This window comes from Hyperolius riggenbachi, chromosome 4 (genome assembly GCF_040937935.1).
Source record: "Hyperolius riggenbachi isolate aHypRig1 chromosome 4, aHypRig1.pri, whole genome shotgun sequence".
In the NCBI taxonomy this organism is placed as follows: domain Eukaryota; kingdom Metazoa; phylum Chordata; class Amphibia; order Anura; family Hyperoliidae; genus Hyperolius; species Hyperolius riggenbachi.
Window position 1 is genome coordinate 240510385 of NC_090649.1, and position 16661 is coordinate 240527045.

Sequence of the window (16661 nt, forward strand, 5' to 3'; positions counted from 1 at the left end):
ACTTGTTCAATAGGTAAGGGGAATGGGCAAATAATGTCTGCTCCTTTACTGGAGATGGGCCGGTTAATTGCTTTTTTTTTCATTGCTGAAGCAGTCAGGTAGTACCATCACCATTACTGAAGTTGATAGATAGATAGATAGATAGATAGATAGATAGATAGATAGATAGATAGTTAGATAGATAGATTTTTTTTATTTCTTATTTAAATCTTGGGGGCCAATTGTGTGCCTAGAGGCTCAGCACAAGTTCAGCACCTTGAAGAGCCCCCACTCTGTAACTGAGTCAATTACTTTAGGGTCCTGATTTACTAAGGTATTTTCAAATCTTTAAAGGGGTTCTTTCGCGAATGAGGAAAAAAATAAAAAGTGGTTTATGCATAAACTATTAAACATCCTTCTAAAATAGTGTAAAAAGTTTTTTTTTAAAAATGATTGGTTTCATCAATACAACATGTTTTATAAATAGTGATGGATGATGGCTGGGAGGCTAATCCATTTGTTAGGGGTGTTTTTTTTTCTTACTTTCTTTTCACAACCATAACTGCTGCCTACATAGTTTTCATTGGTATAACCCACTTCTAGCAGGAATCGCTGTTATAACCCTAATAGCTGAGCTCTGCTGAGCTGCTCAAGATGTGTTTCCAATGTTGCTAGGCAATGAGACCCCGGTGCAGAGACTCCTTTGTAAAAAGAGTCATAAGCAGCTGGGAGAATCAGTCCCATCTACACCATATGATTCTTTGTAAGATTCGATTCAATTTGATTTGATTCAATCTGACATGTCCGTTTCATGATTCGATTCAAATTGAATCGAATCATGAATCAGACATGTCAGATTGAATCAAATCAAATCAATGAATCAAATCAAATTGAATCGAATCTGAAAAAGAATCATATGGTGTAGATGGGACTGATTCTCCCAGCAGCTTATGACTCTTTTTACAAAATGAGTCTCTGCACGGGGTCAGGTTGCCTAGCAACAATGTAAACACATATTGAGCAGCTCAGCCAAGCTCAGCTGTTATAGCTGTTCCTGCTAGAAGTGGGTTATACCACTGAAAACTATGTAGGCAGCAGTTATGGCTGTAAAAGAAAATAAAACAAAAAACACCCCTAACAAATGGATTAGCCTCCCAGTCCTTCATAGGTCACTGTTTACAATACATGTTGTATTGATGAAACCAATCATTTTTTTAAAAAAAAACTTTTTACACTATTTTAGAAGGATGTTTAATAGTTTATGCATAAACCACTTTTTATTTTTTTCCTCATTCACAAAAGAACCTTTTTAAAGTTCTTCAGGAATCTCTAGGGTGATATCAAAAAGTGATACCTAAAATAGACTTTTTCAAAATTGTCTATTTTGTTGAAAAGATTTCAGCCCTCTACTGATTATATTGAAACAGCAGTCATTTATACTCAGGCTGTCCGGGACTTGTCATGAATGCTGCATGCAATCAGACAACCACTTATTCACATACCTCAGAGCAAACGTAGCTTATGGCCCATACTCACGGGGCTACAATTGTCGCCGCAACTACATGGCACGCGCGTGTTGCGGCGACAGGTCGCCCGTGAGTATGGCGCGCGCACCCCGAACCTTCGCTCTTCGCTGCTGTCACCAGGCGATTGGCGCGGTCAATCGCCTGGCGACAGCTGCCGCCGCAACTTCGCCACGACTGTCGCTAGTCCGTGTGTGTATGCAGACTAGCGACAGAAACCTATAGCCATCACACAAAGCTTCTGACGGGGAGGGGGGGGTGTTTGCTGGGGAGGGACGTCAGCGACAGCTTCCGTCGTACCACTAATCCCTCTTCCGCAGTGTGTATGCGGAGGGACCCGGCGACGAGCTGTCGCCGGTCTGTCGCGCACACGCTCCCGTGTGCTAGCGACTAGGGACAATTGTAGCCCGTGAGTATGGGCCATTAGATCTGAATTCACCCAGGTAGACGCTTAATAACAGGCAAATTAGAATGTGTTTGCTGGATCACTTTCCACTGGTGATTGGAGAGATATCTGGTCATGGCCTGGGCAGGTAGATCAAGCCAATCAGACTACTACATTACATGTTGTTTGCTAGTGGTGTATTGAGTGAGAAATTTGGAATGATGTCCAGAATTATCTTGCATTTTGTCAAAGTATAAAGAGCGCAGTGCATATTCAGAGTTTGGGAAAGAGTCGGGTGAGGCAAAGAAAAAAGAACAGAAAAAGAGGGAGGGCGGCAGTAGGAGATTCTTAAATCTCTATCTTCAAAATCCCTAACTGCCCTCTCCAGTAAAAATAAGTCCCTTTTTAGCTTTGAAGCCCTAATTCAGGCACATTGTACACTTAGTGCAAAATGTTCAATTTTGCAGTACAGTATAAAAATCTAAAGTATAATTCTGCAAGCTGTCAGCTGTGACATGTCTATTAACTAAACTAGAAATTGTGTTCAGGGAGCAGTTTGCAATCAGTCATTAGAACTAATTGACAATATCAGTGACACCAGAAGCTAGCTACAAACTGCTGCTACAGTGCTCCTGGTGTTAGGACCACTACTGGCCCTTTTTGGTGCCCAAGCAAGGTGCAGCTTGTCCCCTTTGAGAATATGAAGATAAGCCTATCTTAGCTTTGTTGACACCAGAAAAAAATAGATAGGTCATATACTGTACAGTGATACAGTGATCATGTTGTTTTTAAAATAGGGCTAAAAAGGTTACAAAAAATATTGTCAGTCCAGATATAACCTAATTGTCCAAACTCACTGAATCCACATAGAAAACCTTTTCTATAATAGTTATGAGAGTGGCGTAGCCTAATTATACTGTTAATGTACAGCTAGAGTCTTTACAAGTCAGAATATTGTTCTGGGAATCCAGAAGAGTTTCAGCAATTAAAACATACCAAATCTACCAAATCTGAAACAATTACAACCCTCATTGTTATGCTACTCAGGCCTCGTTAGTTATGCTAATTAGCAATGCCCATTTAGGTGTTAAAGTTACCATCTTTCTTAAAGAGAACTGGAGGTGGTGCGAGGGGGGAGGGGGTGCAGATGGGATACTGAGGCATGTTCCCTGCCACATGACATACCACTGTGTCCCCCCCCCAACTACGCCACTCTCTGACCCGCCCCCCCACCACCGTGCTGTCACCACCTGAAATTAGTGACAATGATAGCCACTATTCTAAAGTGTAATGAGAGGAGAGGGATTCCCTGCTCAAAACGCCCAGGTATTCCTGAAGGCATTCCCCAGCTGCCATTGGGCAGCTTTCTCTCCCTGGCCGTACCCCCTGCAACTCCCCCGCCTCCATGCATGCTAAGAGAGCAGCTCGCTCTCATTTCAGCGTCAAGACCCCAGAGGTCATGAAAGTGAAAGTAAATGACAGAAGGTGACAAGAGCGGCAGAGAGCGGCGGAGATGGCAGAGAACGGCGGAGATGAAAAACTATGCTACCTGATCCAGCGGAGCTGGGCGGATCAGGTAGTATAGGTGTTTTTTTTAATTTCATGTCCTAACTTCAGGCTCTCTTTAATGCAAGTAACAGCCGTATATAAGAATTCCATAAGGCACATTGTGCTAAAAATAGCTTTGTGGCACCCCCTCCTGCAGGTGTCACCCCTAGCATCTGCCTATTTTGCCTATGCTTACAAAAGGCCCTGTCTGGTGTGAGGAGGGCCTTAGGCTGAAATCCTGTTTCTGCTACACTATAAAATCCCAACAAACATTTCATACTGGAGATCAAAACATCAGGAACTTCTTACCAATATATCTTTTCTTGGATTTAGTCTCTGCAGTGCAAGATTCTGGTACCATGTCTTTTCATACTTTGGAAGTAGTGACATGTTAGTAACTTCCCACATTCCACCTAATATTAGCTTTCAGTGTAAGACTGGACTGCATGTTACAAGTCGAGTGTGCTTCTGTATTGCTTTCTCTTTGTACATTTGAAACCTGAATGTAAAATATGGCATGAGGCACCAAGCTTCACATCTTCCTATTAAGCGACAACAGATATGTCATGCATTGATATAAATAGCCAGTGACACAATTATCTACTACTTCAAGAATGTATGATGTTTTTTTGTTTTTTTTTAACACACACAGATTCTTTTTCTCCACAAATTACAGTCAAGTTGATACCGACATCTGTTATCATTAAAATAACATCTTTTCAGTAACAGTCACAACTAAGACATGTAAATATAACGAATCCCAACTGAACACACACAGTGAGACTGGTCACTGAGCAGGTGTTCTTCATGTTAGTATTATGATATCATCTCACTGAAGAACATTCAACATTCATACAAAAAACTATCCATACAGTAACACACCATTCCCATATAGAAACTATGCCAATAACATAAATAAATGGATCACAATGCTTCCTAAATAGATGCCCTCCAATTAAAATCTATGCAAAACTCAGCAGACATTAGAAGATATTTGAAGGCAAACTAAAGGTCCGTACACACGCCGGACTGGAGGCAACGACGGGTCCGTCGTCACCTCCCGCTGGGTGGGCGTTCCAGCGACAGTCCGGCGTGTGTACAGTCTGTCTGCAGACTGATACGGCTGTTTCTGAGCGAATCGCTCAGAAACAGCCGTATCAGTCCGCCGACAGTGCGTACACACGCCGGACTGTCGTTGGAACGCCCACCCAGCGGGAGGTGACAACGGACCCGTCGTTGCCTCCAGTCCGGCGTGTGTACGGACCTTTACCCATAACTTTTTCTATCTTTTGGGAACTTTGTTTAGACATTTTGTCCGATCTGCTCCCGATGGATAACAGGATCAATGTTCTGCAGCAGTAATCTAAAAAACACTCCGATTATCAGGCAGAAGCAGATCGGACATGTTGGAAATGATTAACTATTAACATACAATTGGATTTAGCATTTAAAAGACAACTGAAGTGAGAGGGATATGGAGGCTGCCACATGTATTTCCTTGTAAACAATGCCAGTTGCCTGGCATTCCTGTTGATACGTAGTGTCTGAGTCAAAACCCTGGAACAAGCATATGGCCAATCCAGTAACACCTGAGTCAGAGCACCTGATCTGCATGCTTGTTCAGGTTGTATGGCTAAAAGTATAGGAGGCAGAGGATCAGCAGGATAGCCAGGCAACTGGTATTGCTTAAAATTAAATAAATAAGACAGCCTTCATATCCCTCTCACTTCAGTTGTCCTTTAAAGAGACTCTGAAGTCTCTTAAAAATCCTTTTTTTTATCACAAAATATTGTTTAACATGTTAGCCCTAACTAAACTGCCGCATTCCCGCCGCTGTACACTATCTAAATCCCCCCTAATTCACCGGGGGGCAATCCGGGCTGCGCTTCTGTGAGAGGCAGAGCTATGAGCCGCAGCTCTGCCTCTCAGCACGTCTGTCAGCCCAGATCGACGCCTCTCCCCCGCCCCTCTCAGTCTTCCTTTGCTGACAGGGGCGTGGGAGAGGCGGAGATACGCGCTGACAGATGCATGTAAAGGCAGAGCTGCAACTCATAGCTCTGCCTCACACGGAAGCACACAGGGCAGCAAAATCCACGACCAAGAAAGTCGTGGATTTTGCAGGGGAGAGGGAGGGCGAGTTTGGGGGGATTTAGATAGTGTACAGTGGCGGGGATGCAGCGGTTTAGTTAGGGCTAATATGTTAAACAATATTTTGTGATTAAAAAAAGGATTTTTAAGAGACATCAGAGTCTCTTTAAGTTAAAGGTATTTGTCATTGGAGTTTCTTCATGTTAAAGCTTTTGGAAATTTGTGTAGACTCTGCTGTTACTGAATAACCTCTATCTCTATCAACCTTAAAGTTTCAACTGCTTTTGTGACTTACCTAAGTCAATATCCCCACTACTTTCTCCACTCCTGATTTGTGTATGGTGATTTGAAAACCTAAGCTTAGGTTTCTGGAATAAGGATATTCACACAACCTCCACATGTCAGTGCTTGTGCCTTCTAATTGGCTGAATATAATGCTGGAGGTTGTGGTGTGCCATACAAATCCAAGAAGTGCTGAAAGAAGGCAACTTCATGGGATATCGATCAAGTGACAGCAGCATGCTACCAGGGCCACCCAGTGGCCACCACACTTTAGGTCTGCTCTCATTGTATTCTTTATACAGTGGAACTTTGGTTTGCAAGCATAATTCATTGCAGAAACATGCTTGTAATCTAAGGTACTCTTATATCAAAGTGAATGAACCCATAAGAATTTATGGAAACCCAGGTGATTCATTCATTCCACAAACCAAAAACAGTCATAGCAAAATAGTTTAACCTGCCTGGCGTTCTATTAAGATCGCCAGGCAGGCTGCGGGAGGGTTTTTTTTGAATAAAAAAAAAACTATTTCATGCAGCCAACTGAAAGTTGGCTGCATGAAAGCCCACTAGAGGGCGCTCCGGAGGCGTTCTTCCGATCGCCTCCGGCGCCCAGAATAAACAAGGAAGGCCGCAATGAGCGGCCTTCCTTGTTTTGCTTATATCGTCGCCATAGCGACGAGCGGAGTGACGTCATCGACGTCAGCCGACGTCCTGACGTCAGCCGCCTCCGATCCAGCCCTTAGCGCTGGCCGGAACTTTTTGTTCCGGCTACGCTGGGCTCAGGCGGCTGGGGGGACCCTCTTTCGCCGCTGCTCGCGGCGGATCGCCGCAGAGCGGCGGCGATCAGGCAGCACACGCGGCTGGCAAAGTGCCGGCTGCGTGTGCTGCACTTTATTTGAGCCAAATCGGCCCAGCAGGGCCTGAGCGGCAGGCTCCGGCGGTACTGGACGAGCTGAGCTCGTCCAGACCGCCCAGCAGGTTAAAATAAAATGTAACGAACAGAATCATTGGCATCTGTTGGCTCACCCCAACCTTTTTTTGTGTGGCTTTAACAAGGAACTTATCCAGCGACGGTTACTTTTGAACATTTCCTGGAAATGTGACTTTGTAGAGTCTCTACCCTCAGATTAAGTACAATCCTGCAGTGCCAAAGAGAGAAGAGCTTATCGGCTCAGTTGTGATGATGTGACACGTATACCTTTTTTTGCTTGTATATCAAGTCAAAATTTCACAAAATGTTTTGCTTGTATTGCAAAGCGCACTTAAAGCAAGTTACTCTCAATTCAAGGTTTTACTGTACTCAATTCAATGCAAATGCTCATCACAGTATGTGCCTATATCATAATCCAACGAGTCATAACTTACTACGTTTGCTGTGCATTTAAAGAAAAAAAGTCAGTGAAATATTTAATCAAATAATACATATATGTCTCAGTTTGTAAAACAGCATATTTGCCAGAGTAAAATAGTTGTTTGTTTAAGCGAGAAACATGCTGATATATACTGTAGAGATGGAATGAGAGTCATGAAGATGATTTATCCTTGAAGATAAGATCCCTTCTATAGCTGCCGAAAGATTCAGGTTAAAAAGTAATAAATAAATAAAGGTAATAAATATAAGCAAAAGGAGCTGGTGTATCTCTTCACAACGTATGGTCTAATGTAAAGCAGATGTTGTAAGGAGGGAATGTGAAGTGCAGACAGCTAATCACGTTTCAGAACTTCTTGTTCCTGAAACAAAACTATCTGCAAAATCTACCATTAATAGTAAGTTCTGAGCAGAAGCTGAAACATAATGTATTTCTTAGATTTACACAACCCTTATAAGAGAGATAACAGCCATAAAACTACATGCAGTATCTTAGTTTCCTGTGCCTGAAATGTCACGATGAACTTCACCACTGATGAGCTGATGAGGCCTGCTGAGAAGGTTCTGCGGTTGCTTTTACATTTTCTAGAGACAAACTAAATTTCTACTTTACTAATACAGTACATGGATGCCTTACAGCTGGATCCATAAAGGAAAAACTCTGCATGGTGATTGTAGGCTCTTCCCAAGTTTGAATTTCCGTCAGGTGCCTTAGTTTACTTTTACCTTGCAAAAACATATAACCATACATCACCATGGTTAAAAAAATGATCTGAAGAATGTATAGCCAGCTTAAGACAGAGCTTCATGCTACAATAAGTACATTAAAATGCACCTCAGTGCAATGCTATTCATCTATAAAGACTCCCTTAATATGTTGCCAAATGTTGCCAAAGACAAGAAATGTATAGTTCCTGTAGTAACAAACATGCATTAAACCTCAAGCAGACACCAAGGTATGAGCAAGACCTTTAGCTGTGACTCATGATCAAACAAAAATTCATGTTATGTCTTGTGTCAATTAATTCACTGGTTCCATGGTTCAAACTGAGAGTCTCGGTGTGGCAAGTAGATCAGACTGCGCTATTAAACCAATTTGCTCTTAGTGACTTCTTTAAGGTAAGCCATCTGTTATTTTAAACTGTTCTTAGGTGTTTTACCGTATCTGAGGCACCTCCTCCCACCCCGTCATTTTCCTACCGCCACAGGGGACATTTTTCATAAGAACTAGTCCATCCGGGTCGACGCTCCATTAAGGCAAAGAGGGCAATTCCCCCCGGACCCCGAGTCCAAAGGAGCCCCCCAAGCATTGTCCCCCCCTTTTAAAATTAAATTTGTGGATCCGGGGGCCACTGGGTTTACTTGATTCCACGATGACCCGGATTCCATGGTTTCCTCTGTCTCACCTTCTACCTTCGTCCTTCCTTCCTGGTGGTAAACTGCAGATGGCCACAGTGGTGCTTACCCCATTGTAGCGGGTATGTGACGTCACTTCAGTACCTCCATGGCTGAGAGGAGGGAAGAGACACTCTGCTGTTTGTATGTCTCACCACCAGGAAGAAAGGAGCAAGGAAAAAAGTGAGGGCGAGGGAACCATGACAGCCGAGCTGGTGTGAAATAAGATAGAGTATATGCCTCCCTGTCTGCCGCTCACCTTGGGGAGCAGTTAGGGAGTGCCGGGGCTGGGGACTAACCTTCGGGCCTCCAGCTGAAGCTTGCCCTGGTGGCCCCTTAAACCGGCTCTGTAGTCCATAGTACTATTTGAACACTTTTTTTTATCTTTCGGAGAGTGACCACCTGGATCCTATGACCACTTTTGTTCTGAGAGGAGACAGACCTGTTTCCTCCACAAGTACAACACCATAGTTGCCATTGTTGCAACCCGAGCTTGTAAGTATTGTTTTGAACCTTAAATTGTCCCATAATTCTGACATAGTACACCCTACAGGGGTCTGTCCTGTTGCCTTTTCTGTCTTTTGTTTAATTTGTGGAAGGTACATTGTGACCTTTGGTACCTCCACATAAATCATTGGGTGGCTCACGTCATTTACATGACATGCAAAATTGCGCAATTTAAATTTGGAAAGCCGGTCACAAGTTTTTGGACATTTTATGCATTCCTCCTTTATTTTCTTTGTGCTGCTGTAGACAATAACACATGTATTTTCACATAATGAATGTACGTCTGTCTGAAAACATGCGCGCAAAAGCATGTGCACGATTTCAGAGCACCCCAGCATAAATCTGCCCTTATAGTACAGTAACTTGAAGACCTCATATAATTTTTCTGTTCCTTGCTTTCAATAAAAAATATTTGGTATGAACCCTTAAAGCATACCTGAGATGAGTTAAATAAAAGAGCTTATACTTAACTGGGGTTTTCTTCAGCCTCATGTACTCTGTGGGCTCCCTCACCATCCTCCCAGGTGGCTGCGTTCATCTTCCATCTTCTCCATTTGAAAAGTTCCACTCGCACCAATTGGGCTGCACTGCACAAGTGCTGCCCAGTAGCGCCCCCATCACAGTCCCAGCGACGGGAGCATGATGGGAGCATGACAGTATGACATCCCATATTTAATAGCACAATGGTTAAAGGACACCTGCAGTGAGAGGAATATGGAGCATGCCTTATTTATTTCCTTTTAAAGGGAAGGTTCAGGGAGGGAGGTAAAAAAATAAAAATCAATATCCACTTACCTGGGGCTTCCTCCAGCCCGTGGCAGGCAGGAGGTGCCCTCGCTGCCACTCCGCAGGCTCCCGGTGGTCTCCGGTGGCCGACCCGACCTGGCCAGGCCGGCTGCCAGGTCGGGCTCTGCTGCGCTCCATCGCCTGGCACTTCTGCATCCCACGCGGGCATGCTGACGTCATCAGACGTCCGCCGGGCTGTACTGCACAAGCGCAGAACTACTGCGCCTGCGCAGTACAGCCGGCGGATGTCCAATGACATCAGCGCGCCCGCGTGGGACGCAGAAGTGCCAGGCCATAGAGCGCAGCAGAGCCCGACCTGGCAGCCGGCCAGGTCGGGTCGGCCACCGGAGACCACCGGGAGCCCGCGGAGCGGCGGCGAGGGCACCTCCTGCCTGCCACGGGCTGGAGGAAGCCCCAGGTAAGTGGATATTGATTTTTATTTTTTTACCTCCCTCTCTGAACCTTCCCTTTAAACAATAACTAGTTGACTGGTAGTGGCTGCAATAGCATCTGGATCACACCTGAAACAAGCATGCAGTTAATCTAGTCAGACTTCAGTCAGAAACATCTGTTCTGCATGCTTATTCAGGGTCTATGGCTAAAAGCATTGGAGGCAGAAGATCAGCAGGACAGCCATGCAACTGGTATTGTTTAGATGGAAATGAATGTGGCAGCCTCTGTATGCCTCTTAGTTCAGGCATCCTTTAAATTGTCATAATTACGTGTAAGGTAAACTAAGTGGTCCTGGAAAAAGTTGCCCTATGTGTGATATTGTTTATGTTATTAATTTTGGGATGACAGAGATTGTAAGTGAACATTTATATAAAATGTTACAATATGTTCTATCCAATATTTACACAGGTAAAGTATGTCTTTTAAAAAACTTAAATAAACATTCACAGATCGAGCCATTTTAATTAGTGCACTAGGAAGCTTTAGTCTGTCTTTCCAGGTAAAATATTAACAGTAAATTATCCGAGCATTTAAATAATATTCTCCTAAATAGCTCAAGTCTCTTATGGTTCCTTTTTAGTTTTCCTAACAAAACAGAGAAGTCTTATGGGGCTCATCAGGACAACAATGTGTCCTGACTTCAAAAGCTATTTTGGACGTGACTGTCTACATGCTCATGGTAATGGTATGATCCAGATGCTGCTTGTTTATTTCATACTGCAGACAGTTACAGCTGAGATAAGATTTTATTTCTCACCTCTAACCTATTGCAGTGCTGTCAACAAACAGCCATGGTGAGGTTTCCAAAATAAATTATCTGTATGAAAACTGTGAAACTGTCTTGCTGAAGTCAATATTTCTCTTATCTAGCCTTTGAAAGTCTACATGAAATGTCTGACCTAGTTTATTTTTGCATTTAGAGCAGGGGTGCCAAGCTCAAGTACAAAGTGGGGCAAAATTGTACACCCAGGGTCGGACTGGGACACTGGGGGCCCACCAAAGAGATTTCAACCTGGGGCCCACACATCCCATGATTGCAGTGAAAAAAGGGCGTGACCATGCATCGGAAGGTGGGCGTGGTCATGATGTATTATGGGCAGGGACAAATGTACATGATCTTAGCAGCATTGTAATTCAGAGACACTGCTGCCCAGCAAAAGTTTGCATAGAGTCCCCTCCTTCAATATAAAGTAATGTCCTACTTTGCAGAGGTTGCGACCGCAGAGGTTGCAACCGCATCGGGGCCCTTGGGCCAAAGGGGCCCCGAAGGGCCCTCCCTCAACTACAGTATTGCCTCTCTATTGGTCCTGTGCTCATAATAATCACTTCTATAGATACTTTGAACAGTGGTAATCATTAACAAGCTATTTCCCATCCCTTTCTTGCACCTCTGACACTGTAGTTGCCATTGGCAGGTTGTGGTGCGTCGTATCAATTGTTATGTATTGAGTGCTTGGGGGGCCCCATTGTAAAATTTGCATCGAGGCCTACAGCTCCTTAGCTACGCCACTGCTCTCAGCATGAGTGATTACAGCACTGAGAAGAGAATTTTTGTGGTGTAGGCAGCAATTGGAGCTCTGTCAGACAAGGAGGGGGGGGGCCACCAGAGACCTAGGGAGGGGGGGGCCACCGAGGGAAAAAACTGTACTACTGTGGCCCAGTCCAACCCTGTGTACACCAGTGACCTAGTCGTGGGCCAATCTTTATGTCTATTGGGCACCATCCTCCCTTATAAAGTTCCCAGGTTGCCCCCTCCCTCCCCTTTACAGTTCCCTGGTGTTCAAAGCTTTCCCCCTCCTCCCCCATATGGCTTCCCTGGTGATCTAGGGCTTCATCTCCAATATAGCTTCCCTGGTGGTCTAAAGTGGGCCAAACATAATGCAAAGTGGGGAAACCACTTGAGGGCCAAATTTAATGGCTCTGAGGGCTGGAGTTTGACATGTATGATTTAGAGTAACAATGTGGCAAGATCTCAAGACTCAAGACTGACAAACACTTTGGCAATGTGTTTGTTGCTTTGCAGAACATTGATATGGGACTCTTACTTCTTAAAACAGCAAAATGTAAAAAATAATTGTACAACTTCAGAGCGCATAGCGTTATCACTTTTTTTTTTCATCAAAGTTTTTGATTTACGAGTTTCTTATTTTCTCATGGATTATTGAGCATTGCTATTACAGTGCGGGTTCTGTCTCGGAGCTACAGCCTTTGATATGCGGCTTGTATTCAGATGACATATTTCCGCTTTTTGCTGTGGGTTGTTAAAGGTCCCTTTTGTCAGCAGTTTGCTTATTGGTCGCCGTCGCGCTCCTGCTTGCTCCTGATAGGTGGAAATTAACAGTGGTCAGTTCTCCATCAGGTCTGTCGCTTGTGTTCAACTTTTCCACACCCATAAGAGCGTCAGCCACTCTCTGAGTGGTCGATACAGTGCCGGCTTTTGAATCTGATTGGCTCCTGTTCTGGAGCCGCACTATATATATATATATATATATATATATATATATATATACTGTATATATGTATATATATATATATATATATATATATATAGTTCAGCGTGCTAAGTTATTCATAGGCTAGACTAAAAAATGGAGGCTGATCCTCCGAAGAAACATTGTCTTGATGGGGTGTTAGCCTCTTGTATGCTATGTACTTGAACCATGTACTGATTCTACAGTAAAAGAGCTTGAATTACTCTAAACTGACAGTATTGGATCATCTTGAGGAGCTTCTGTCCGGAGTGCTGTCAGCAAGCCCCGGGCAAAAGGGGGTCACCAGGAGTGCAGACAGCACCGTCAGCCTGTATGGAAGGAGACTACTGCTCATGTACAGGAGCCATTACATCCAGATCAAAGGTTGTGGCTAATATTAGTTGGGGCTTTCTAACAAGACTCATAATGGAGGAAAGGAGGCGGATGGGGTTGTCAAAAGGAAAACAAACGTATGTACTCCATTTAAAATCTTCTTTTTGGTCTCGGATGTCCTTTAAACGGACCCTGAGCAGAGGCAGTGAGTATGCATATAAGCATACTCACAGCTATTTGGTCAAGAGGAGACACTCACGGACCCTTATGTAAGCGCTCCTGCTCCCGGGTTGGTCACTATGAAATACATTGTAACCGGCAACTCTGACATAAAGTCCTGCTGTGACCCGGAATAGGAAGCCTACAGGACCTCTCTGCGCAGGCTTCCTGGCTTCTTCCCCCTCCCTCTGCCGTGCGTCATATTGCAGTTCACGTGCGGAGGGGATGAAGAAGCCAGGAAGCCTGCACATGCGCCGAGAGGGCATCCTATTCCTATCTCCTCTTTACCAAATAGCCATGGGTATGCTTATATGCATACCCACGACATCTGGTCAGGGTCCCTTTAAGAAAACAACAAAAAAGCACACGCTATATGATCTCTTTTCTTTCATTTTACATAGTGCACAAGGGCTTCAATCGAATCATCATAATTCCATCCAGAAGGGTACAGCGTTCAGTAAGGATCGGATCTAGCTCCAGGCGAGTGACATCTGATGTATGGTCTTGTGTGAGGAGGAAAAATCTATTAACCTTTCGCACTCTCGCATGCAAATGTTCAAACAAATGCATTCACAGATTCACCCATGCAGGCACAACTGTTATCCCTACAGCTAAGTTAAAAGCCGGGGTCTTAGTTCACAGAAGAATGCATTCGTATGCTTAGTCACCTATACTGCGCAGAAGTACCCAGGTAAACATAGGTGTCCTAACTCTGGCCCTGTAACATGCATAGTGCAGACATGCAAACACATTCATTGCATCAAACCTATCAATGGATTAGGAGCACACATCCTGACATCCTCTCCTGGGACAGATAGTGCATCTTACCAATCGCACAAGGGAGCTAACGTAATGTATCCATGTGCACCATGCACATACGCCAGCATAAGCTGTGTGCATGCTGACAAACACATACAGGGAAAGGAGGGAGTGCACTGAATTAGACCCTTGCCACAGGGGTCAGTAACAAGAAAAAAATACATATATCCAGGCACATTACGTTAGCTCTCTTGTGCGATTGGTAAGATGCACTGTCTGTCCCAGGAGAGGACGTCAGGATGTGTGCTCCTAATCCATTGATAGGTTTGATGCAATGAATGTGTTTGCATGTCTGCACTATGCATGTTACAGGGCCAGAGTTAGGACACCTATGTTGTACTTCTGCGCTGTATAGGTGACTAAGCATAGGAATGCATTCTTCTGTGAACTGGGACCCCAGCTTTTAACTTGCCTGTAGGAATAACAGTTGTGCCTGGATGAGTGAATCTGTGAATGCATTTGTTTGAACATTTGCATGCGAGAGTGCGAAGGGTTAATAGATTTTTGCTGTTTTATAGCCACACCCCCTTCAGCACCTCCCTTTCCTTAATAACTTATTTAATGTCCTAACTAGATGCGATGTGCCTGGATATATGTATTTTTTTCTTGTGTGAGGAGGAGACTAACATTATGTAAAATTGATTCTTTAAGTGAAATGAACAAGCTGTTTTGTAGCTACTATCCCAAAGCTCAAAATCCTATCCTGTCTACCCCATCTTCATCTTATAAGTATGCTTAGTGTGGTTTGCCTTCTTAAAACAGAAGGAATTAGTGATAATTCAGCTTTGAGTGAACATCTGTGGTTACCCACAATGCACTGCTACGGAATATGCAAATTATTTCTTTATGCCCCAGAAGCCAAGCTTGCATCTAGAAGTGCTGGTTTCTAGCAAGCCTATAGCTACATTTTACACAGCCACACCAACCCACATGCAGACAGCCTGTTTCGTACTTTTGGTCCTCTTCAGTGCATGGCAGGGATAGATAAGTATGTGAAATAAGTATGTGAATTTGACATTGTTTCGCGATAGTGGTCCTTTAAGTTATAATGAAGTTTGCCAAAAGAGCCTTGCCATTCTGGTACCATAATACAAATACTGCACCTATTATTTATTTATTTATTTATGTATTTATTCATTGTATTTATAAAGCGCCAACATATTACGTATCGCTGGACATTAGTTTAGGTTACTGACAATATTTAGGGGTGACATACAGCAATACGACAATACAGAAATACAATAAAAACCAGATCACACAGCACAGTATGAGTACAAGGTAATGCTTAGTCACTGGATGGAGCATGGAGATTAGGCAATTTGAGTTCACTCAGATCCATAGCATGGGTGCACAGTAATGCAGGTGCATGATCTGATAGGACACAAAAGGAGGAGAACCCTGCCCAAAGGCTTACAATCTAGAGGATGTATATAAATTTAGTTGATATAACAGAGCGTGATTCCATTTCAAGTTAAAAAGCAAGCTAAATTACAATAGTAAATGAGGAATAAAATGAAAGAAATCTGTGTGCTTCCCTCACTAAATATTACTCATGAGTGTCTGGGAAACAGAGCATTTTTCTCAGCAATCTTTTGGCCAAATAAATGATACTGGCAGAAGCCTTACAGCGCTGATGACGTCAAGCACCAGTAATTCACAATCACATATTGATTCAATTTAAACTTTGCAAGATAGAGTAATGAGTGATTAATTCAATTTACTATAATGAATTTTCATGCAATTCTAACATATGTAAAAATGTTACAATGAACAGAGGACGTTCACATAATAATCATTGCATTGTTGGTGTATAAGTCTGGTAGCTATTAATGTATTATCTCAGAGATAAAATATATCTATATATTGTTCTTTGTCTACTGGTAATGTTGCACAGATGGTCAACATTCATAAATATTGTACAGTACAAACAGCATTGAGACTAATGTATGAACAAATCTTGGATCTTGTAGCCAACACACACTGTTGCTGGTTTATACTGAATCAGTTGCTGTCAGTTATAACTGAGCGGACGGCTGATTTGCAGCCCAGGTGAAAGTAATGTACATTTTTTTCCTATGGGTCAGTTCACATCAGTGGCATAGCTAGAGATTATGGGGCCCCATAGCACAACTTTCATGGGGTCATCAGAGGCAGGCAATCTTAAGCAATGCCACCTGCCGCTACGCTATAGATATAAGTTGATTTGGCGATTTACATTCCCATGCAATCTACACTGAACATAGTCCATGGGCACTGAGATAGTGTGAGGGTAAATGAAAACAAGCAAGTTAATAGTGAATACATCAAGTACCAGCTGGGCCTCCTCTGCTCCGGGGCCCTATAGCAGCTGCTCTGTCTGCTATGGCTATTGCTATACCCCCAATTCACATCATGAGCATTTTAATTGAAAGCTTTGTCACTATGCACTGCTACAGAACAACTGATCAGTTAAAGCATATCAGTTACTAAGTGTTGAACCAGTCCTAAAGGCTGGTTTACATTGA

At 43.4% G+C, this 16661-nt stretch overlaps 1 protein-coding gene across 2 annotated transcripts in view; it reads right to left on the reverse strand.

Moving 5' to 3' along the window:
• FILIP1 (filamin A interacting protein 1) overlaps positions 1–16661 on the reverse strand; it is a 236118-nt gene that overhangs the window by 164565 nt on the left and 54892 nt on the right. The gene's annotated exons all lie outside the window — the stretch shown is intronic.